Source organism: Equus asinus, chromosome 17 (assembly GCF_041296235.1).
Source record: "Equus asinus isolate D_3611 breed Donkey chromosome 17, EquAss-T2T_v2, whole genome shotgun sequence".
Taxonomy (NCBI): domain Eukaryota; kingdom Metazoa; phylum Chordata; class Mammalia; order Perissodactyla; family Equidae; genus Equus; species Equus asinus.
In genome coordinates, this window is record NC_091806.1 from 21,997,064 (window position 1) to 22,021,491 (window position 24,428).

The 24,428-nt window shown below is 36.6% G+C and overlaps 1 pseudogene; it reads right to left on the minus strand.

The window, feature by feature from the left end:
- Positions 1-5,182: 5,182 nt before the first annotated feature.
- Positions 5,183-6,124, minus strand: LOC139039654 (olfactory receptor 4C6-like; annotated as a pseudogene).
- Positions 6,125-24,428: the final 18,304 nt, after the last annotated feature.

Here is a 24,428-nt window from a genome sequence, read left to right on the forward strand (position 1 = left end):
GAGAACTATCCTTAATTTTCTGAGGCTACTCCAAACTGCTTTCCATAGTGGCTGCACCAGTTTGCACTCCCACCAGCAGTGAACAAGGGTTCCCTTCTCTCCACACCCTCTCCAACATTTGTTGTTTCCTGTCTTGTTAATTATAGCCATTCTGACCGGAGTGAGGTGATACCTCACTGTAGTTTTGATTTGCATTTCCCTGATAGCTAATGATGTTGAGCATCTTTTCATATGCCTGTTGGCCATCTGTATTTCTTCTTTGGAGAAATCTCTGTTCAGATTTTTTGCCCATTTTCTAATTGGATTGTTGGTTTTTTTGTTGTTGAGCTGTATGAGTTCTTTGTATATTTTGGATATTAACCCCTTATCTGATATGTGGTTTGCAAATATCTTCTCCCAATTGTTAGGTTGTCTTTTTGTTTTGTTGATGGTTTCCTTTGCTGTGCAGAAGCTTTTTAGTTTGATGTAGTCCCATTTGTTCATTTTTTCTTTTGTTCACTTAGATTTTAGACATGGGCTTAATTTGAGAGGGTGGAAGAAGCTATGAGGGAACAAATAGGTCTTACTTGACCTGGTATCTTAACAAGCTGACTTATTGTCTCTGGGCTTGGCAGATGTTGAAAGCTTTTTCTTTCTCTTCCTTTGTGGGCCTTTGTAGGCCTTCTAATTCTAGTATCCTTGATGTAGGAGGACATTTCTATCCCTTATGATCACTGGTGACTCCTTGCTTAGCCCTTAGAAAGCCAGTGATTACCTTAAACATTCTGTACCCTTCAAAATGACCCCATTGGACTGATCCCTATAAAATCATCTTATGGCCCCTCTATGGAAGCCCATGTGGAAACATCTATGCATCTCTGCCCCTCAGGAGTACTATTAATGTAGAATCACTGTTAATGTTGGCTGATATCTACCAGGCACCCTCTCCTGACTCCATCAGTAAGTCAACCTGTCTATCTTCCTGCCTCGAATTTCCTGATCTCAGTACCTTGGGCCCACTAATATGGAGGGTTGCAGGGTACATTCTCAGAGTAGCTCCATCACACACAGTCACGTGCACACACACACCCACACACGCATGTTAAGTTTAGGGTGAGAGACATATCATTAGCAATTTCCCCAAAGATGTTCTCACAAACCAATCTCCCACTTTACACTCTGATGAGGTTTATGTCCTTTATCTAACCGTGGGGAACTTATTTTTATCATTTCCTCTGGTTTAGAGATAGGCAACGGTGGTTTGGACACACTTTGTAATTTCACATCTATTGTGTCTAGTCATAATTTCAGTTATAATACCTTGTTACACAAGAAGTGTTAATTCATAAATAGTTTGTCTTAACACTGGACTTCAAAACAATTTATTTTCATTTAGAAAGGTATTGCACATTATTTCAATTTGGGAAACATTTCTTTGCACTCACATAAGAGATATATTTTATGGAGAAAAGTTTGTACAATTAAAACTTACCTGTAAACAGGGAAAACATCAAAGGGAATCAGGCAAAGACTGACTTTAGGAATGAGTAATGATAAAAGAAGAAGACAAATCCTTCTAACCATAAGAATCGGAGGCAGGAAAGGACGTATGAAAATCCATCCAAAGTGACAGTGCATGGACCAAATTCACTTAAAAATGTATAGGTTTGTTTGATCCAAAATTGTTATTTAACATAAAGTTTAACAAATGGATCAGTTATCAACATATTCAAATCATTAAAATTCATATAAAATATGAATGCCTGATTCCTTTGAAACCTGGATATGTTGCAAATTTGGACATTCAATTCCCATAAGGCAGCAACAGACCAGAGCTGAGTCATGGCAGACCTTTATAGGGGGCAGGGTTTTATCCCTCTCAAGGGGTTGCAAATGTCTTAAATGTCTGTGCACAATTTGGCTTTTGTCATTTGTTTCATATTTCTGGCCACTGTAGGCATATGAGATTGAGATCTCTGCATTAGACATTCAGTAAAGTATATAGTAATAGCATTACAAAAGGTGGCTTTGGGGCCTGCCACGTGGAGCAGCGGTTAAGTTCACACATTCCTCATTTTGGCAGCCCGGGGTTCACTGGTTCGGATCCCAGGTGCAGACATGGCACCACTTGGCAAAAGCCATGCTGTGGTAGGTGTCCCAGGTATAAAGTAGAGGAAGATGGGCACGGATGTTAGCTCAGGGCCAGTCTTCCTCAGCAAAAATAGAGGAGGATTGGCAGTAATTAGCTTAGGGCTAATCTTCCTCAAAAAAAAAAAAAGGTGGGCTTGTCTTATTCTTGAATTTAATGGAAATTAATTCAGGAATTTCTAATTCACTTAATTTACAATTAACGATGATATTTTCTTCAGGTATCTGGAAACTATTCTTTCATCAAGTTAAAGAATTTCATTTTACTTTTAGCTTACTGTGTCTTAATTATAAGTCAGACTAAATTTTATCAAATCCCACTTTGGCATCTTGGAAATTATCTATTTACAAAACAATATAATTTAATTAACAGAAAATCCTAGTAACAGAAATCAATCAACCAAAGTTTATATCAGAAAGCCGAATATAGGGGCTGGCCTGGTGGTGTGGTGGTTGAGTTTATGCACTCTGCTTCAGTGGCCCTGGGGTTCAGTGGTTCAGATCCTGGCTGTGGACCTATGCACTGCTCACCAAGCTATGCTGTGGCAGCATCCCACATAGAAGAAGTAGAAGGACTTACAACTAGGATATACAGCTGTGTGCCAGGGATTCGGCGAGAAAAAAATTAAAAACAAAATATAAAAGAAGCAGAGTCTATAAAAAGTTTCCAGACCTTATTTGGTAAAATATATTTAATGAGAAATAGAAGGACTCTGTTTTATGGGAATTAATATTAGTCATCTATGCAAAATATGTGAGCAAACTGGCAGGTGACTTTAAATTATAGAATGACAAATTCCCAAAAGTATCTCATTAATATGATGCAAAGCAGAAAATTTAAGCTAGCATTACACTATTTCTTTGATTGACCCTTATCGAATTATTACACCTCACATATTACACAAATATAAATTCAAAGACCTCACTCCAAGGTTCTTCCTAATATTTGCATCTTATGATTATAATTAAATAAAGATTGTCTTAATGTTTTTCCAAAGGCCCAGGTAATCACACTATTATGGATTCTCTTTCTTCTTACTGATATATGGAAAAAAATAAAGAACTGTAGAGTTAAGAGGAGTATTTTACTCTGAAATATTTAAAAAGGGTATTGCGAAGTTTATTCTACAACTGAAAATTAAAGGACAAATAGAAGCAGGCTGCAAAAGCTTTTCACAACATGTTGCCCAAGGCCTCTATAGCACAGAAGCTAGAGTCCATCTACACTCAGAAAGAAGTTTTAACACTAGGTCATTTTTAAGTAGTAATAACACTCAGGTTCTTTGGGGATTCAGGAAGGGCTAGACAGATCACCATTACATGATCTGATCACTGTGTAAATTTCTGGTTCTGCTTCTGGCAACTCGCTGCTTAGATCATGTTCCACTCACTCTGATCTTTCATAATTCCTTGAAAATACCCGGGTAGTTTCTGTATTATAGTTTTCTCTCTCATGAACCTCCATCCCTCTAATCCTGATATGGCTGTTTCTTTTCAATCATTCATGCCAGTTATTGGTGATCCTCATTATTAAACTAACCGATTAATATATTTCATCACTTTTCCTAAGAATATCGCAACAGAATTCAAAATCAGCTGAAATGTTACCTGCTAATAGAATCCTTCTCTGACTTTTCAACGTGATGTATCCTCTATGAAATAACCATAGCCTTGTATTTCCATTAACTCTGTTTTAATGATCACTCTCTGCTATTTTTTGTGCTGTTTTGTTTATTTTTAGTTACCTATTGATTGTCTCTTTTTTATCCCTAACCACCTGAATTTGGCTATTTGGAAAAAAAGATGCTTGCATTATAGTCATTCAAAAGATATTTATTGAAAACCTAATAGGTGCTGAGCATAAATAAAATAAAAACACTTCCCTCACAGATGTCCAGTCTAGAGAGAGATGGGAAGAATCAGAAATCAAATAATAATTATACAAAATAATTATACATTTGATCATTGTTGGTAAGAAAATGTAGGTATTGACATACCGAATAATGGCAGAAATGGAAGTCATTGAAGAGAGTTATGGAGGAAGGCTTTCTGAGGTAATGGCACATAGTCTCTTAATCTAGGACCAGAAGTTGGAGGGAAACAGCCCTGAAGAAGATGAGGGCTTGTTTTCAGAGAGAGAAAGGAAAAAGCACTGAGTTCAGAAAAGGCTTGCGTAGCTCTAAAGGCAGATGAAAAAGCCCAACATGGCTGATGAGCAGTGAGGGAGGAGGTGAAGTGCTCAAGATGTGGTTGGAGAGATAGAGGCAGTAGAAATATTAATCAGGGGATTCTAGGACAAGGCAAGAGTTTCTAAAGGCAATGGGAAGCCAAGGAAGGATATAAAGCACTAGACTATCATAATCCTTAGGTTGTAAATACCCTAACTCATAAATCAGATCTCTCTCTCTCTCTCTCTCTCTCTCTCTCTATATATATATATATATATATATATAAAATATATATATATAATATATATATAATGTTATTTTTTTTAAAGATTGGCATCTGACCTAACAACTGTTGCCAACCTTTTTTTTTTTAATTGCTTTTTCTCCCCCAATCCCGCCAGCACTTTGTTGTATATTTTAGTTGTGGGTCCTTCTAGTTGTGGCATGTGGGATGCCGCCTCAACATGGCCTGATGAGTGGTGCCATGTCCGCACCCAGGATCTGAACCGGTGAAACCCTGGGTGGCTGAAGCAGAGCGCACGAACTTAACCACATTGCCATGGGGCCATCCCCAGATTTATATTTTTAAGAGATCCTTCTGGCTGCTGTTGGAGAATGGGCAGTTTTATTTCTCATGTATTCCCTTTTAAATTTTGCTAGAAAAGAATATTTTATTTTTTTAATTGAGGTAAAAATGTTTTCCAAAACTTTTTATGGTAATTATGTTTGTGATGGATGCTAACTAGACTTATTATGGTGATCATTCTGCAATATATACAAATATCTAATGTTTATGTCTCACACTTGAAACTAATGTAATGTTATATGTCAATTACATCTCACACATTTCTGAGAGAATGACTTCTTATGGGAAACACATGATGCTCTCAGTATGACAGCTGTTTGCCAACCAAAGTGCCTTGTTTCCTCGACAGTTTCCTCATGGCATTTTTTACGTCTGTGTTCCTCAGGGTGTAGATCAAAGGATTTAACATGGGTGCGATGATAGCATTAGACACATTCATTGCCTTGTCTATGGGGTGAGTAGCCATAGGTCTTACATACAAGAAAATGCATGGTGCAAAGAACAGCATGACCACTGTGAAGTGGGAGCCACAGGTGGAGAGAGCTTTGTGTTGCCCTTCAGAGCTGCAAGACTTCAGAGAGCAGAGGATGACCACGTAGGAGCTGATGAGGATAAGGAAGACAGTCATACACATCACCTCACTGTTGAGGATGACTAAGAGCCCCAGGATGTGGGTGTCCATGCAGGCCAGTTTCGGCAATGGAAACAAATCACATAGAAAGTGATCTATGATATTGGGACCACCGAAAGGTATTTGGTACACAAAGAGAAGCTGTATTACTGCGTGGGTAAATCTGCCCATGCAGGCCACTCCCAGCAACAGGCAGCACACCCGAGGGCTCATAATGGTCATGTAGTGTAGGGGTTTACAGATGGCCACATAGCGGTCATAGGCCATAACAGTGAGAAGGATGCTCTCCACACCACCAAAGAAATGCTCTGCAAAGAGCTGGGCCATTCAGCCTTCGAAGGAGATGATGGTGCTCTCAGAGAGTGAGTCTACAATCATCTTGGGGGCGATAACAGAAGAGAAGGCAGCATCCAACAGGGACAATGAAGTAAGGAAAAAATACATAGGTGATCTCAGACTCTCACTCATGATCATGGTTACTACAATGAGTAGGTTTCCCAAAACAGTGGACACATACATGATTAGAAATAAAACAGAGAACACTTTCTTCAGGTCCAGGTTCTCTGTAAAATCCAAAAGTATGAATTCTGTCACATTGTTTTGATTTCCCATTTATTGGGTGTTGATATTAGATTCAGCTGAGAGTTGGAAAACCTAAAAAAGCAACATATGATTTATAATTACTGATTATTTGGCTTCATATATTTCCAGGACCTCAGGGAAGTTTTGTTTATTTTTATTCATTTATTCATCATCCAAGCCATTGACTTTTTAGAGCATGCTAAATAAAGAACTAAAAAGATAAAGACCTCATGAATGCACAGTTTCCTCCAAGCCTTTCCGCCTCCCTTTTCAATGGTTCTTCCATGTGAAATAGGTTTTTCCTCCTCCTCCCTTTGATTGTTATCATTATTAGCCAACTTTTTTGAGCACCTGTCTTACCCAGTTGCTAGATAACCCTATGATTGACTTGATTTTACAGATGAAGGAACTGACTCTAATAGAGTTTAGGAAGCTTAACCAAGGTTGCATGGCTAGTGGATGGTGAAGCCAAAATGTGGACCATGTTTTCTGACTCAGGAATCAGCAGCATCAAGCACCAATATTGCTTCTCTAGTAATTATGCTGTGAGTTTATCAGTTACCAATCACTGAGCTAAGTAATATTACAATTATTATCCTGTTTTATGTCAAAACAATCTGAAGTGTATTTTTCTTGCTGTGTTCTTTTCCAAGCAATATGACAATTCTTATGTAATTTTGTGCTGTAATTCTAAATATTAAATGATCAAAATGCACCTAAAACTAGTGATTCTATAATTCCTGACTAATATGCCATTCAGTGATGAAGATTAGAAACCATGATGCTCTACAAAGATACAGACCCCCAATATAACTGACTCAAACCTGAATCAGCCCAAGACATTTCTCTCAGTTTCCTCTGTTCCTTAAATGGAACAAAGGATCTGGGAACATAGTAATAACAATAATCAAACAATTGGCTTTTAAGCTTACTAACTATGTTTCTGGGCACTCTGCCAAGTATGATGTATGTATTACCCCAGTTAAACCTCATGATACCATATGAAGTAGGTACCATTACTACTCCCATTGTAAAAAGAAGCAACTGAGGTCTTAGGAAGTTAAATCACTTGCATATGATTATATAACTAGTATTCTGTGGAGTTGGTATTTCAACCACACAGCTCAGATTCCCAGCTACTATGTTCCACCACTGCAGAAGAGAAGAGCAGATTATGTGACATTTCAGGAGAGTTACTGTTACAACATGGAAGAAAAGTTACAGTGAAAATATGCCTCATGCCTCATATTACTGGAGACTTTTAAGCAGAGGCTGACTGCCACATTTTAGAAATTTTGCAAAGAGCATAGCTTCCAATTGATATTTGGACTATCAAACTGTGAATGCTGAGGGGTCACTCTTGCTATTCGACAACCCACCTCCACTCCTAGACCGTAAACAAAATGCAGAGCATCTATAGGAGACTGTGGAAGTGCCATTTTATTCACATTACCTAATCTCATCCTCTCCCTCAAAGCCCAATAATTGAGGTCTTTCTTGCAAGAGCCTTTGTGAATTGTAAGAAGTACTGGCTCAGGAATCAGGAAGTAAGTGGGTTTTATTCCAGGTAGTGTCACTAACTTAGTCTGTTATTTGGGCATGTTGCTGGCATCTCTGATCTTCAGTCTCCTCACTTGCAGTATAAGAATGGTTCATTGGATGAGTAACAACAGAAAAGACCGTCCTCTTCACACACAACACTCAGTTCTAAATTGCATTAATTGTTTATGCTTCTCGGTAAGATTTCCTAAAGAAGATTCAGGGGCTGGCCCTGTAGCTGAGTGGTTAAGTTCAGGTGCTCTGCTTTGGTGGCTGGAGGTTCACCGGTTCGGATCCTAGGCATGGACCTATGCACTGCTCATCAAGCCATGCTGTGGTGGCATCCCCCATAGGGGGACTAGAATGACCCTCAAGTAGGATATGCAACTATGTATTGAGGCTTTGGGGAGAGGTAAAAAAGAGGAAGATTAGCAATAGATGTTAGCTCAGGGCCAATTTTCCCAAAAATAGAAGAAAAAAAAAAAAGAGATGATTCATTTCACGCTAAGAAAAAAAATTGGAATTCACTGCTCTAAGTAATATCTAATGCCCTTTCTGTCCTTATGGCTTGGAACTTATAGTGACTCGCTATCAAATACCGTCGAGAGTTTAATTTTTCAACCTAACATTCAACTCTTGTCACCAGCACCTCCTTACTTACTCAAGTTCATTTCTCTGTTCTCCTCACTTTAATTAATTAACTAATTAATTTTGTGAGGAAGATTGCCACTGAGCTAACATCTGTGCCAAGCTTTCTCTATTTTATGTGGGCTGCTGCCTCAGAATGGCTTGAGGAGCCATGCCAGGTCTGCGCCCATGATCCAAACCTGTGAACCCCAGGCCTCCAAAATGGAGTGCATGAACCTAACCACTATGACGCAGGGCTGCCCCTCCTTACTTTATTTATTCCAGTGTCATCTTCCGTGCTCCTGCCAGACTCACAACATTTCTTTCCACATCCAACTTTCTGTTTGCAGGGAATGTCAGTGGATTCAAACTTACTTCTAAATCACAGCCAGGTCACTTATTTCAGCCTCCTCAAGCCTCAATTTCTACAGCATCACAGTTAGCAAAAGAAAAACCACAGATACCATATATATGGTGCTGAATATCTAAGTGCAATGCACACAGGACTTTTTTTCATTTAATCATGACAAACAGCCATACAATGTAAGTATTATGATTGTGTGGATTTTCTGAAGCAGCAACCGAGGCTTGGAGAAGTTGTGTTACTTCTTCACTGTTTCTTTGCAGGTACACGACTAACTCCAAAGCATAGGCTATTAGCAATTATGTTTTGTAACCCCTCGTTACTTTAACTTCCTGCCTCACAGAGCTGCTGTGAAGGCCAAAAGATGTAACACACATGAGAAAGCTGTGAAAAGCAGTATACACACATTTATTTTCATGATCATGTCATTATGTCTATAGGCTCTAAGCTTGCCTACTGCCTTTGTCCGTTCCCTCCATCAGCCAATCCATCACCAGGCCTCTGTCATGCTGCCATATCTCCTTCACTCAATGCCCACCTTCAACTTCATCTTCCTGAATATTCATTCTACTAACTCATAAAACACCTTTTCTGCATGTCATTATTTCACGTTTCTCTTATTTCCAAAGGGAAATGTTTAAGAATTGCTACTTCTTTCATATATCTCATAGTTCCTAATAAATTAGTAAGGATGCAATTGGCATCAATAGAATCCAAGACATTTTATTAATTGGAAGGAAACTGCAATGTGTTGTAGGACACAGGTAACGCTAGTGCCAGCTCAGGGTTGAAAGCAGGTCTGTTATCAGAGTCTGGTTGCTATTTCTCTGTCAACCAGCCACAGCGATGCCATTTACTGGCTGTACTCCTTACCATTTGGCTTCCTAGATATATGTCAGTGAAAACCAACAACTAAACAGTACCTTGAACGTCCAGTTCAGTGTGAATCACATCATCACATGCCTTCATGTTCCTTTCACAGCAGGCCAGTGAGGAGATGTATTTTATAAGGCTGTTCAAATGAAGACAGAGGCAATTATAATGAATGCTTTTCTTTGTTTCTTTTTATCTTGACCACGCTACTTCCCTCACATTCCCTAGTTATTTAAGTAGACAGCATTTTTTTTTTTTAATTTCAAATGTGGTCCATTTCCTTAAATAAGAGCAGGGCTAGTAAATTTAAAATAATAACAATAGAAATCATTGTGAACTGAAGAAATGAAAGAAAAATAAATAATTTAAGTCTTAAAGCTAAACTGTGGCTAAAATAAAGGAAGACTAAGACTATTCCTAGCAGAGGAAACAATGTCGGCAAAGTCCCTGACATGGGGATGAGAGACGTTGTGCAATGTAAAGTACAAAGTAAGGGGCTGGAGTCACAGATGCCAGGTCTAATTTGACTTTTGGAATACCTTTTAGCTGTATAATTATCTAAGTATGATTTATTCTTTCAGGGGTGCATTTGTATTTAGAAATATTAAATTTATATATGTATATATGAAATATATACATATAATTATACAATAGGTTCACATATAAACTGCACTTTTACTTTTAATAAATACTTCATCACTTTAGGCATTCCATGTTAGGATATGGAATGAAGGATATGAAGATTTATTTCAATTTTCTGATATTTCAACAATGCTGCAGGGAAAATCTTTGCATGTTTGTGCATATATATATATATGTATATACGTTTCTGTAAGATAAACTTTTATAATAGAATTGCAGAATCAAAGGGTATGAACATTTTAAATTGGAATACATATTGGTAAATTCTCCTGTTAAAATGTTTATTCCCATCAATAATGTATTAGAGAACTTTGTTCTTTCTGTAGTATTTTGTCTTTCTTCTTTCTATTTCTTACTTTTCAAATGTATTTGTTTCTTTTATCTTATTGTTACATAGGGATACATTGTATATTATAAAAGTATTCAGAAAAATTTTCAGCTTTATCTTTAAATGAGTATGTTGATGAATCTACACAAAATTATTCCCACTATATTTTTTTATTTGAGGAAGATTAGCCCTGAGCTAACTGCCGCCAATCCTCCTCTTTTTGTTGAGGAAGATTGGCCCTGAGCTAACATCTGTGCCCATCTTCCTCTACTTTATACATGGGACGTCTACCAAAGTATGGCTCGCCAAGCGGTGCCATGTCCACACCCGGGATAGGAACTGGCGAACGTTGGGCCACGAAGCAGAACGTGCACACTCAACTGCGGCCCCACCGGGCCGGCCCCACTATTTTTTATATAAAATTAGTTTAAATGTTTGCTGAATTTTTCTCTGAATTATTTATTTATTTATATATCATTTATGCCTATATTATATATTACAAATTTTAAGAAAAATAGCATTTCAGTTTTTTCTCATTAAGCAGAGATCCGAGGCCAATAGTATGAAAGGAAAGAGAGAAAAAGCCTTGGATACTAGGAAAGAGGAGATAGAAAGAGAAGGAAAGAAGGGAAGAAAGTTGGAGAATCAGACCTATACTCACAGGGAGAAAGAGAAATGAAATTGGAAAACAAGGGCACAAAGAATCTCCTTGTAACTATTTCCAGTTACATTATCCACTCTCTTTTTTGCTGCCTATGAGCAATTTTTGGAAACCTACACATTTTATTTTATTTACCAATTCTCATTCTTTAAGATAGAAGCCCATTCACTTACTTTTTTAAAAATTTGCTCAAAAGTGTACAAAAATAGATCAAGCAAAACAATATGAACTTACTCTAGTTGGAACTCAAATATAAACTCAAATTCATTATTCAAGTTTCCTTACCCAGAGAATAAATATTGCTTACAGATAAAGCATATAGGCATTGACTGTGAATTATTGACATAGTGTAAGAGTAATAGATATGTATGCATTTATTAAATTCAATTTATTGTCATATTTTGGAAGTAGATTCTAAGATATAATTTTATGCAATAACCAAAATCTTCATAGTAAATACTTAATCAAATAATAAACATGATTCTTAGAGCCTACTTTTTATAGTTGGTCAGAAATGGAAAGTTGTATAAATACAGATTCTAAGGTCATCTCAGGTCTACTCAAGGATTTTACCAAACTCAAGATTCATTCACATGAAGTAACTTCAGAGAGTCCAAGATCCGAGTGAAATTATTCCAGCTTGTTTTTTCTAACTGTGGAGGCAGGCTGCCTGGGATATAAATGAGGGAAAAGTCATCCAATTAATATGTCTTAGTCAAATTTGTAGAACTAGGATTTTTATTGCTTTCAAAGAGAGATAAAAAACAGCAGCTTTAAGTATTTGTGATCCTAATGAAGAAATAACATTTCTGGTTTACCAAGGGATTTACATCCTCTCCAATTAAGGATGATTGCTAAAAGGTATCCAAGTAAGTGTTTACCAAATCCTTCAAGTCCCTTTTTGAATCTTAATTGACTTTATTCTTAGGTCAGAGTAGAAACACTTTTCGTTCAGCTTCTGAGAACATTATGAATATAATGTTCTCCTCTGGGTGACGGACCTGGGTATAAGAAGTCAGAGTGCCTGTTTGAGCAGAGGCGACCACACAGATTTGCATCACTCTAGTTGGATCTCTTGAGGCTAATTCTCCACTGATGTTAGTGCTAACCACAATCCAGTGAATTTCCACCCCCTGCCTTAATAATAAGGTATTTCCAGGAGCAACAACATCACCGAGGCCAGGCCAACATGTTTCTCCACAAGCAGAACTCTAGATCGCAGTACTGACCATTTAATTATTTGTTCCTCCACTGTGATCTGTACCTCAGTTACAGAATTTCCACATGTGTTATCATCCAGCAGAGCCATATGCTTCTTAATCTGCATTGCTTTGTTTTTCTCCCTTTTGATTAATTATCTTTAAAGCTCAAAAATTTCCTCAGTGACAATCAGCATCCTTGAGCAGTTCTGCAACACAAGTGGAAAGCAAGATTTGGTTCCTTAAAAGAATTCTTAACCTATGCAGGTTCTCTACTCTGAGATGCTCAAACCAACTAAGATGACTTCCTAGAGTCTTATTATTTCTTGGTATGCTATTGTCAATATTTAATATTTGTATCTTTCATAATTATTTTACCACCTCCCCCAGTGAGCTGTTGGTGTCTTTCAATCATACTCTGATTCACTAGCTTCAATATTATTTAAATACTTGCTTATGCCCTGTATTAAATGGTATTTTTTCAATATTTTTTCCAGTGCTGACCCTTGACTTGCCTTTGGTTGTGTTCCAGCCTCCCAGAAAGCAGAAGGCTATCAGATAATGAAAAAAGAAGCCAGTAATCTTTTATAATGACTCTAATTTCTGCTACTTCTATTTTTCAGCAACGATTGCATATTTTGTCATTTTTAATCATTCACGTATTGCTTTTAATATTCTTCAAGAACTAGAATTTCTGGAATCTAGTTAATTGCTAACAAGTCTAATAAGAAAAGCAGTCCTTAGAACTGTAGTCACCCAGCAGTGGGAATGTCATCCTCTTGTGTTAACAAATCTTCAACAAAGGGGGTTGAGAGACAGTCAGAGCTTTTGGGGAAAGAAAGGTAATGTGAGAATTTGACATAAAATATCACATTCAAAAACTCCATCCATGTTTCTCTGTCAAGTATATATTTTGCATTTTCATGAAGGAACATTATTTTGAAAAGTAACAGTTGATGAAGTGCTGCAACAACTTTGTCATGATTTTGCAACTAGTTAGTGAAATTATTTTTTAGTGACTAAAGGTATAATTTAAATTGTATTAACAAAAAATACAGAGGCTGACACACCAAATAAACCTATATTCTAGTACACAGAATGTTGAATAGAAGTTTAAAGATACAGATTGGAATACTTCATCTGCTACTTCCCAGCTTTGGAACGTTGGGCATAAGGAAATTTTTAATGTTCTCTTAGTCTTATTCGCTCTTCTATTGCCAAAAGCTGAAAGAAGATGGCCTCTTCAGTACCACCTTCCAAGTCCCAAAGGAGTGCAACTAATTGGAGGAACCTAATGCACATCCAGAGACCAAGACATAGGCAGTGAGGGAAACATGGCTTTTAGCATTCCAGTACCTTCCAAAGTGAAGGTAGCAGGAATGGAGGTCAAGGGAGCCAATGCCAAGTGCCAAAGGCAAGTTTAAAATATGGACTATATATATTCTCAAGAAAAAATCATTTTTTCATACTGGGAGATCTTTAAAGGCTTTATTACAATGAAAATTGGGGGAAAAAGAAACAGAATGGGAATTCCTTGGTAACAGCGATAGTTTCCATCCTTGAGCCTAGCACTGAATTCTAAGCCATTTGCTAAAAATATAGGAGTAAAGTGATCATTTTTCCTCATGGTCAATTTTCCAAATTTACTAAGTAACCAATATTTTAAAATATGTAAAAATAGTCAGATGGTTTATAGTAATTTATACATAATGAGAGGTTTCAAAAAGATTTTGAAAAGTTTTGCAAATGTTTTGGTGACTTGAAGTCTAATCTAGATTTGTTTAATTTTAGTTCAATTTATTTTCACTACATGTGATCAAAGAACTGAGTCTACCAAGTTTATTCCTGCTTTGCTTCTACACATTTTGGAAATTTATTTATTCTTTCCATAAATATTTATTGAGTAACCACTATGTGCCAGGCATATTTTAGGTGTTTTAGATAAAACAGTGAACAGATTAATGATTCCTGACCCCATGAGTTTAGATTGTAGCAAGGGAGAGAAAATAACAATAAACTAACAGTTAAGTAGATAGCGTGTTTTGTTAGAAGTTTATAAGTACTATGGGAAAATAAAACGTAAAGGATGGTAAAAAAAGATTAACAGGGCTGAGGGAAGTCTTCAATTTAAATAGTCTTGGTGGAGGACACTACGTTTGAATAAATATTTCAAGTGAATGAGAGAGTCAGTCACGTGAGTATCTGCTTGAAGAAGTGTGTCTGGTGAGATCAAGGGACAGTAAGCTGGCCAGTGAGGTGGGGACCAGAGACTAGCAGGAGACGAGGTCCGAGATAGGGTGGTGGTCTAGATCACGTAGGACACAGTACGTTGAATTGATTCACTTTTTTAATGAAAGAAATTCTTTTCTGATTGCTTAAAGGTTTTTTTTTTTTGTGAAGTCAAAAGTAAATTCATTGGTTGAGACTGAGGAAAGAGAAGAAGATATTGGGGTTTTAAAGATAGAGGGAGAGGTGGAAATAGGCCTTTGGGGTATACAGTCCTTTGTTTTTAATAGTCCCAATAGTCCTGAAGTCATTTTACGACAGAGAGATTAAAAAGACTGTGCACCTGCTGTGTGATGGTCTAGGCGCATCAAGGGCTCCCTTGAGAACCAGGTCATGAATTTAAAGTGAAACCGGTTCGTGTGGTCCCCAAAATACCACGCACCGGATGAGGTACAACTTGATTAAAAAGTCACACAGTCCAATAGCGTTTTCTGAGGCCAGGCAAATCTACAAAATCCTCCAGGACTACGTTAAACGAAGGTACTGCTGCTCGGTTTATTACTTGACTTGTCCGCCACCTAGTGGGAAGGTTGCGTAAGGGCCAAATTAATCAAAAGGGTGCAGAACTACAGAAATGACCATTAAACAGGTTGCCAGAATCTGAGCAAAGATGAGATTGTGTGGTTTGTTCCTCTACCTATTTAGGAAATCATCTTGGGGACTAGTCTTAATCTGACCATTTATCATAGGCTTTGCTTAGTGTATTTGTCCACAGATGTGACAAATTCCCACTTTTAAAAAATCTGTTGTCAACGCTCTTTTGTAATATTTTTTCCACCAGGTTTAGAGTCTTTCTCTTTCTATTTTTCTTTGAAAGGTCTGAACAGCGTTGTGCTTCAGTCGAAAGTTCTGTAAATAATGAATTTGGCACCTTCTCCAAACAGATTTCAAACATCTTACATCTGGCAACAAGGAAGATGTCAAAGTGTCTACTGCTGCCCCAGAAGCAGGTCCAGAGCATCATTTATTCCTGATTTTATCCCAATATTTGTTGCTAACTCTTCCTATAATTAGCAAGCTTCCTTCATTTTATTGTACCTATGATTGTAATTGTGTTTCAGATCAGTTTTTATGGGATGCATTGTTAAAGTCACTTTTCTTACAGCTTCATTTCTCGCCTTGACCATGTTACAGTCCCAGGACTGCAGGTCTGGCTCACTTTGCTTCTGATTTCCAGTCTCAGAGGGCAGGACATTACTTAAGCTGATAGATATCTGACAAAGCAGCATTATTATATTACAGAACTTGTCCTTAATATCTACTTGCTCTTTTCTTAAGATGAGGAAAATTTTTGATACATTTCTGATGTTTCTCACAGTCCAGGAGGCTTTAAAGATTATAACATACTCTGCTTTGAGCCGGGTTTGGAGGTGATTTACAGGGGCAGCATGCATCACTTTCAGGAGATTTAGGAGGGAGGTTGTGGCTACATCAAGAGGGCATTTAAATTTGGGTTTTTAATATTTGACGCATAGATGGGAAAACATTAAAATGGAAATTCTCTTGTGACAAAACGCACATTTTGCAATAAGGAAAAATGAGTTAATGTTGACTTTTGCTGACACAGAAATCACATTATATATATATATATATATATATATATATATATATGTGCCTATATCTACCACTCTTAGTGGCCTTCATTCCTTTCCCTGGATCCAGACTTCCATTTGATATTATTTGTTTTCTGACTGAAGCGCTTCCTTAACCTTTCTTGTAGTGAAATCTACTATTGATGAATTCCTTGACTATTGTGCATCTGGAAGTCTGTATTCCATCTTTGTTCTTGAAAGATATTTTCGATAAGTCAAATTCTAGTTGGGCGATATTTGTTGGAGAACATTAAAGGTATTGTTCCACTGTCTTCTGGTTTATGTTGTTTCTCAGGAGAAGTTTGCTGTAATTTTTATCTTTAATCATGCGTACATAAAGTGTCTTTTCTCTTTGGTCACTTTTAACATTTTCTCTTTGTCACTGCTTTTGACCAATTCATAATGACATAGCTTTTACTGTAATTTCTTCCATGATTTTTGTGGTTGGGGTTTGTTGGATTCTTAGTTATGTGGATTTATAGTTTTCATTAAATTTGGAAAATATTTGACCATTACTTCTTTATACATATTTTCTATCCCTTCTCCCATTCTATCTTTTGAGGATTTCCATTACTCCTATGTTAGGCTGTGTGAAGATGATGCTCAATATTCATTTTCAGTCCATTTTATCTTTGTTTTCATTTTAGATGACTTCTGTTGCTATGTCTTCAAATTTCCAATCTTTTCTTCTTCAGTGTCCAACTTTCTGTTAATCCAACATCCAGTATGTTTCTCATTTCAGTTATTGTATTTTTCATCATTAGATTTTCAATTTGAGTCCTTTGCATTTTCCATGTCTCTACTTACCATATGCAATCTTGTCCCTACTTTCTTGAAAATATTTAATATAGTTATAATAATTGTTTTCATGTACCATCTTAGTAATTCTATAGTCATTGGTATTTTTGTGTTTGTTTGAAGTGATTGTTTTTCCTCCCCAGAATGTGGATTATGTATTGCTTCCTCTTTACATAATTGGTAATTTCTGATTAGATGTTAGGCATTATGAATTTTACCTTGGTTGCTGGATATTTTGCATTCCTATAATTATTCTTGAGCTTTCTTAAGTGGGACTACATAGTATTTAGATTATGGTTAGTTTGTACTCAACTTTTACTCATTATTGAGACAATGCATTTCTGAATACTCTACCTGGTGCCATGTGAATTATGAGGCTTTATATTCTGCTGGATGGAAAACCCAAACTACTCCAGATTCTGTGTGAGTTACAGGGTTCGGTTCCTCTAACATCACTAATGCTGTCTAATATCCTAAAGACACTCAACATCCTAAAGATTTCGATTCTCCACAAGCTAATTTATACATTAAAGTGTTCCCAAATAAAATTAGTAATTTATACTTCTAATAGACAGCTTTGTTCATATTGAAATATAAATATGCAAAATATATTAATTTATGGACAGGTAAATTTGAACAAAAAATAGAGGAAAGGTTTACCAATATTAAAATATAGCACACAGCTACAATAATTATCAAAATGTGTTATTAGCAATAGAATACACATATCAGTTTAATTGAACACAAGCTCCTGAAATAGAGCATAATAGGGATGAGATTTTGGAATAAGGTTGAGGTGGTATGTAAAATTACTGGAAAACAACAAATTATTCAGAAAGTTAATGGAAAACATTCCTTATGTCATGGAGAATAAAAGTAGATAAAAATTTAAATGGAAACTGTCAAGTTAGTCAAGGAAACTATGGTGAAGTTATTTTAGAACTTTACAGTAGAGCAGGCTTTTCTAATAATGATGTAAAGGCAGGAGGGAGTCAGGTGTTTCACAACAAGATTAAACAGATGGGAAAGTTAAGGACTGAGGAGAAGTGAGAATGGGAAAAGGACAGTAAGATGATAATTTTCTTGAGATTGTAGTGAGGAGAAGGACCTGTGATTTATACTTTTGGGGCATCTTCCAGTCATATGAGTGTTTGGGGAAAGAGATGAATGATCTAAGAAGTCTGACATCATGTTCTCAGAAGAGCTCGGTTTCCTATGATCCAATGGGTTGGAGAATTTAACTGCCCACAGACACCTTTTACACCTCAGGTTTATCAGAAATCTAGGATTATGGGGCAGGGTGGTGATGGGAGAAGGTGGTATCTGTAGCAGCTGCTGCAGTGGGCTGGAATTCCAATAAGTTTATTGGGTTCGGGAAGCAGAGAAGGATTGCTGTTGGGGAAGTTCTGGGAATCTGAGCCTTTTTGCAAGTTTTACATTTTGACATCTTATAAGCAGATTGAAGTAAATATACGTATTTATTTTTACAAATGCAAAATGTTCCAATACTAGTGATGATCATGAAAGCTGTAGTATTACATAGCTCAGATACGCTTAAGAGATTTCAAATAATTAAATAGGAAAACACATTGATAGCTAATGTAGATATTAAAAGATTGTGTTGGCTCCATACAATATTGAGAAGATTGTTGTACTGTTTTGTTTTATTTTGTTTTTTTGGAGGAAGATTGGCCATAACTTCTGCTGCCAATCCTTCTCTTTCTGCTGAGGAAGAGTAATCCTAAGCTAACATCTGTGCCCATCTTCCTCTATTTTTTATAGGTCAGACGCCTACCACCGTGTGACTTGATGAGCAGTGCATAGGTCTGTGCCAAGGATTCAAATCAGTGAACCCCAGGCTGCCAAAGAGGAGCCCACAAACTTAACTGCTACACCACCAAACCGACCTCTGTTATACCCTTTTCGAGCCAAGACATGTTCTCAAAAATTCAGATAATTTTAAATCAAGGAGAATAGTAGTGGTTAGAATATGCTAAAATTCTAATCTTCATATAAAAGTATTATTTTTTTTTATGGAAGATTAGCCCTGAGCTCACTACTGCCAATCCTCCTCTTTTTTCTGAGGAAGGCTGGCCCTGACCTAACATCCATGCCCATCTTCCTCTGTTTATATGTGGGATGCCTACCACACCATGGCTTGCCAAGAGGTGCCGTGTCCGCACCCGTCATCTGAACTGGCAAACCCTGAGCCGCCAAGAAGCGAAATGTGAGAACTTAACCACTGCGCCACTGGGCCGGCCCCCAAAAGTATGATTTTTAGCATTTATAACATTGACAAAAATAACTTTTAATGATTTTAGTTTATTTTAAAATATTTAATTAATTCAGCCCAAAGATCTTTCAAGAAAAAATGCCCTTTGGAAATTCTGCATCCTTGATTGTGGTAAATCAAAAAGGTAAAATGTCTACTGTGCCATCTCAAAATATCAGTAGAAGGAAAATTACCAAAATGCACAGCAGTGTATGTGGTAAATTGTATTTTAAAAAATCAGACATAATAAATAGTGCAAAGAAAAAATATTAGAAAAAATAAATTAGGTAAGCTCATTGATCAAACTTAGATCCAGGCAGCTTGTTGGTTTTGTGAACTCTGACAAGTGGGATGGGAGCAGAACTGGCTAAATATGAGTTTTGTGTCATTTGTTTCCATTCCACAAACACATAGGCCCTGAAGTTAGAGTTTGTTAGCACAATGCCTAATTGACCAAGAGCTAGCAAATGATGACTCCGAAACTCACCAAAGTCCACTCCAATCTGAGAGCACATTTTATTATTGATTCCTGTGACATAATGGGGGGAGCTTTGATCTCAAGTTCCGGGGGCCTGTGTATCCATACAATATACCCCACAGAGCTGATTCCAGATATCATCCATGATGAGTCAGCCCTACCATACATCACTGATTTTAAAGTGATCTCCCTACATACTCAGGTGTGCTAGTACCCTTCTTTAACGCCAGACAGCAAGAATAGAAATCTTGGCCATTATTAGTTCCCAGTCTCATTCTAGTAGCTGGAAATCATAGGTCAAATTCTGCCTTAGTGTGCCCTGCTGGGGAGAAATCCAAAGATATCATTTTGGAAACTCTTGTTGGTACCTGAAGTGGTACCTAGAACGTCCACTGTCCCCAGGTGGTTTCATGCAAAGCTAGGTTATTTTCCTACCCTCCAAAAACTGTACATTTTTAATTTAGTCTCCTGCATCTTAATGTTTCTTTCTCCTCTTCCTCCTTCCTGCCTTATCTTGGAAACTTTCTTCAACATTTCGCTGTAATAATTCACTACAACACCCTGCAGTGGTGATCAATCTCTGCAAATGTCCAAACAAACAAAAAGTAAAAATATTTTTGAAAGATAAATTCCATTTATGTTAAGTAATTTAACTATTACTGAATTAAATATCACAATTTAAATATTACAGAACTGTACTAGCCCTATTAGATAATTTTATTAATTTGAAGCATGAAGAAGAAATTGGATTCCACTCTTTGTCAATGAGGTTTATATATTAAAAACAATGAAGGGAGAAAATAGTTGTGCAGTTGCAATTTGCTTCGTGATCCTGTTTCCTTGATCCTGAAGTGATTTACTCTCAGTTGCAGCTGTGGTTGTCATATCTGTGTTCACATCTTGGAAAAGAGTTTAGTATTATAATTATAGGTATTATAAGAATGTTGATCTGATTAATGTTTCATATCCAAAAGAAAATCAAAATGAAGAAAATAAAACAAATAAGGAGCTTGTCCCTCCAAGTCACACTTAGAATGTTCACCCATATTTGAGTAAATATTCATATATTAATAATGAACCTGAATGCCATGACTAACTAGTAATAGTACCATTATGCAGATTGGACATGATGGTAACCTATGCAGTCACATCTCTGAAAGGCAGAGATGTCACAAATGACACTCATGTAGGCATTTAGCTCTTCGGCCTTACAAATGCTGAAGTCTAAGCTGATAAATGATTTGGGCTGAATACCAAGGCTGAAGCTGACCTTCAGAGCATTACTATTTAAAAATATTCTGCAAGATACTCAAAGTTGACAAACAATTGTCTACACATTAAAAAAATATCCTTAGGAGTTACGTCTCTAAACAATGTGAAACACGTTTTGAATGTGAAGATGGTTCTGTGCCCATGTTCTGTATGACAGAAAAGGGGAGAAGAGTGATCTCAGGATAATATTCTGTGTAAAGGCAGACAATTGGCGTGAACTCATGAACTGAGAAGAAAGAAAAGAGGCCTCAGTTGCAGTTCTTGACTGGGCTGGGCACTACTGACAGAGACATCTTTCAAGGTGGCTGATGTAATGTCTTCAGAGAATCTTTTATTGTGTTGGAGGAATTGGGTACTGCTAGTAAGAACCATTTTCGCTAGGTTAATAGTAGGATTCAGGTCTGAAGCTTCTTGTCAAGAAAGTATTGGTCACTAGAAGAAGTTATCACTGGGGATTGGATAAACAGAAGTGCCTGTTAGTGTAGAAATGGTTTTGGCAGCAAGCATTCTGAATAATTAAAGCATTGCATCAGCATTCTGAATAATTAAAGCATTTCATCAGCAAAGACCAAGAGACCATGGTGGAAGGAGACATTGACCACAGTTCTCCATATACCTCAGAGAATACACTTTTTCTTTTCATGCTTCATGACTCAAAGGCAGGAACTGGAATCCCAAGGTGTCTCAGTAAGTAAGCCTGATCTAAAGAATGCATGATTGTCATTGCTTCAATATAGCTCATGACCCTAAGGAATTATATCTTAAACACTTGGCATATGTGTATAAAATTCTATACATCGCTCATAAATCATAAAGGGTATTTTTAATTAAAGATTTTATTTTTTTACTTTTTTAGAGCAGTTTCAGGTTTACAGCAAAATTGAAAGAGATTTCCCATATACTCCCTACCTCAGCACATTCATAGCCTCCATTATTATCATTCCCTAGCAGAGGGGTACATTGGTTACTATTGATAAACCTGCATTGACACATTGTAATCACCCAAAGTCCATAGTTTACCTTAAGGTTCTCTCTTGGTGTTATTCATTCTGTGGATTTGCACTAATGTATAATGACATGTGCCCATCATTGTAGTATCATACAGAGTGATGATTCTCATTAATAGAAGCAAACACCTCAAATCCAACTTTCTAAGTAATATATTTAATAATATTTAATAAATAAGGGGTAGTCTTTCAGCATCAAATAAATTCTCTTCCCTTCACAGGACACTAATCTATTTTAATATTCAATGATTTTATCCCAAATATGACACAAAGTGGCTAAGAATTGACATGTTTAAATTTACATTAAAACATATAGACTACTTGTGATAAATCCCTAGTTCCAGGGTGAGTGATTCTGCAGCCCATACCATGGAACCTCTGGTTTCCACCCACCACATTTCCTTCCTGAGCAAATAAATTGAATTTGCAAATAAATTACAAGAGCTAGAAAAGTTTGTCTCCTAATGCACAGAGGGGAAATTTAGGGAGCTAGGTGACAACAGAGTAGTTTCTTGCTATCAACTTCCTTTTTTACCCAAGACACTGTTTTTTTCTTCTTCCTGTTGTCTATTATTTGTGTTTTCCTCTTTTTCCCTGGTATCTTTGGTCAGTATGACATGCCTAATATCCCCAAACCGTTGTTTGTATTTTGTTACTGAGTTTTAGGAGGGTTAACTTTCTCTTCTATGGGCTAAATGGACAAACTAGAAATTAAACTTATTATAGCATCTAGGATGTTTCTGATTGCAAAGCAGAAGAAGCTTGAGGGATTTCTACTCTCTAGGATGCTAATATTTTACATCATTAGACTTAAAACATTCCCTCAGGAATTCATAGCAGGATTTTTTCCCAGGTATTCTGTGGGATGACTGCTTTCAAAAAGGGATGGAAGGACTTGACACTAATTCAAAGTGTTCTAACAGGTAAGTGACAGACTACTTAAATCTTTCTCGTCAGAGAGACATCATTACAGAATAATTGAACATAATTTTAAAATATATTTCTACGTGTCTTCTGACTATATTGCTCCTACATCCTCCGACAAAAAGAATGGAAAAATAGATTTTTAAAAGTTTACTGTTAATATAGTAAATAAGTGGAATGAAATATAAACTTTAGAATGAAACAATCTTTTGAACCCAAGAAATATTTTATGACCACTAGGTATGTGGAAAGCCATCATTACTCTGTGTAGATACAAGGATGCATTCCATGTCCTAAGGTTTATTACAGTTTCTTGAGATGGCAGAGTGTAGAAAATTTCACAAATGCTTTTCCTGTAAGTTAGCTGAACGAGATAGATCCTCCCTATGGATATTAAAAGTTAGAAGAGATTATAACTGATTAGAAATTAGAGAAAAGATTAATAGTGGTAGTGACCTTGACATAGCTTCTGGAGAATGACAGCTTTTCTATTACCAAGGGACAACTTTAAATAGAATTTTGTATATATCACAGTACAGAATTATTACTCTTCGCACGTTTCTAAAATTATAGCATAAGAATATAATTTTCAGTTTCATGCATCTCATATTTAGTTTGAAAAGCTGAATAACTATTCCTCATGGAAAGTTCAGAGGAAATATGACAATGTAGAGGCTAAAATCTATGTAATGAAGGTGAAAGATAAATCATGCCATGTATGTGGGAGGGTAGTTTTTAAAAATCATTCTTTAATTTGGGCTTTTGAGGAATAAAGAGTCTTGGGATAACTTGTTAACCTTTCCACAGAGAATGGTAAATTTTGCATAGAAACAAATGTGTGTAGGTATTCTCCCAAAGATAGAAGTCTGGTATAACCGAGTCAAGGAAGATTGGGTAGTTTGAGAGACAATCCTTAAGGAAAGCAATGATTCTCATGGTGACCTCTGCAATAAAACAGGTTTTTTTTTAGGATAGAATGAACCACCTAACATTCTATTGCACCCTCATCTATTTTCCACCTTTTTCTATCTGTTTTTCTTTCAGCTCTCCTCTGTTACCTCCCCACCAAACACATTGCCTGTTTATTATTGTTTTGACTAATTTAGCCATTCTAAAGTTGGCTGAACTTTTTTAAGGTAAGTACAGTAGTTATTATAAGATGTGCTATTTTATTAGTGTTGTTTTGTCTCCAGGTCAGTCTTACCCATTTTTGTCTCAGATTCCTTTGAGAACCTGATGAAAGGTGTTAGACCTCTGGAAAAAAAAATGGACCTACAGTTGTCCACAAAGACATTCACAAAAACATACGTCAATATCAGGAAGAGATGAAAAATGTTAAGGTTCTCTTTGCATTATTTAAGGGCCAAAGATTCATGTAAAAATATGTCAGATGCCTAAGTTGAACATTTTTATGGGTGTCAGAGTCCCTAAATCTTGCATGGCCTTGTGGTGCTGTTCAGACTACAACATCT